Raw genomic sequence first — 1425 nt, 5'->3', positions numbered from 1 at the left:
GCCAGTGTTAAAACGGGGGTAGCTGATGAAGAAGAATGTTCTCTATGTGGCTTGTGTGTTTTCTCGTCTACGTTTTGTTTGCAATGTCCTGTACCCAGATATGCACCTATACATACAGGTGGATGTCGGTATGCACATACCTGTACGTATATATGCATATACTCATTTACTATTTGTTTATATATATATATATATATATATATATGAGCCTGGTGTAACCATCTGGTTTCACCAGTCCTCAGTCAAATCGTCCAACCCATGCTAGCATGGAAAGCGGACGTTAAATGACGATGATGATGATGATGATGATGATATACATACATACATACGTATGCTACAAAATTCAGATTAGGTCTGGAAGTTTCTGGTAGAAATTCATGGGTGCTATCCTTCCTCTTCTGATTAAAGCATAGAAAATATTGGTCAAGATATTTCATTCCCAAAATTGTTTAAAATATTATATAAAGCTATATCCAGGCTACACTTATAAGTTGTAAGGGAAATATAAATTAATTTCTCATCGCTATTTCGAAATTTGGTAGAGTTCCTACTGAACGATATTCTCACCATTTTTTTTCTTTGGAGGAAGATGCTGAATTTTTATATTATACCCTTCCCCTTCCCCTTCCCAAAATGGTCTTTAGATTTTTGTTTTGGAAATCAGAGACTTAGAATGAGTAAATTTTTTTTTAATTAAAAAATAAAAGAAAAAACTCGTTTAACATCAGGACCTTAATGGGGCAACAGGATTTGAAGCTGCTGTATGTATTTTTATCTAAAAATATTCCATTTACATTGGAAGTATATAAATATATTTTGTTTGCATTTATAATTATATTTTCAACCAAAATAAATGTTTATTTGCTTCTTTGTTTTTTCAATAGTGAAAAAGAAAACAGGAAGAGGCGAGGTACAGTAGTTAAGAAGTCTGCTTCCCAACCACATGGTTTCAGGTTCAGTCTGAATGTGGCACCTTGGACAAGGATCTTCTACTTTAGCCCTAAGCTAACCAAAGCCTTTATGGATGGATTTGTTAGAGGAAAGTGAAAGCAGCCTGTTATGTATGTATGTGGGTCCTTGTTTTGATATCGCACGATAATTGTAAATTAGCGTCAGTGTCATTCATTTCCGGTGGAGGCGCAATGGCCCAGTGGTTAGGGCAGCGGACTCGCGTTGTGAGTGTTTATTGAGCGAAAACACCTAAAGCTCCACGAGGCTCCGGCAGGGAATGGTGGCGAACCCTGCTGTACTCTTCCACCACAACTTTCTCTCACTCTTTCTTCCTGTTTCTGTTGTACCTGTAATTCAAAGGGTCAGCCTTGTCACACTGTGTCACGCTGAATATCCCTGAGAACTACGTTAAGGGTACACGTGTCTGTGGAGTGCTCAGCTACTTGCACGTTAATTTCACGAGCAGGCTGTTCC

General features: G+C 37.8%; 2 protein-coding genes across 2 annotated transcripts in view; one reads left to right on the top strand and one right to left on the bottom strand.

Moving 5' to 3' along the window:
* The window catches only part of LOC106879557 (zinc finger protein 676), a 14494-nt gene extending 13230 nt beyond the window's left edge, over positions 1-1264 (top strand). The window contains exon 3 of the transcript XR_008264451.1: positions 885-1264. The gene's annotated coding sequence lies outside the window, so the exon portion shown is untranslated. The remainder of the gene's footprint in view (positions 1-884) is intronic.
* LOC106879558 (zinc finger protein 714) overlaps positions 1-1425 on the bottom strand; it is a 5557-nt gene that overhangs the window by 2782 nt on the left and 1350 nt on the right. The window lies entirely within an intron of this gene.

The sequence above is a fragment of the Octopus bimaculoides genome, chromosome 6, assembly GCF_001194135.2.
Source record: "Octopus bimaculoides isolate UCB-OBI-ISO-001 chromosome 6, ASM119413v2, whole genome shotgun sequence".
Taxonomy (NCBI): Eukaryota; Metazoa; Mollusca; class Cephalopoda; order Octopoda; family Octopodidae; genus Octopus; species Octopus bimaculoides.
Note: the sequence above shows the minus strand (reverse complement) of the source record. Positions and strands in the feature narration are given on the sequence as shown.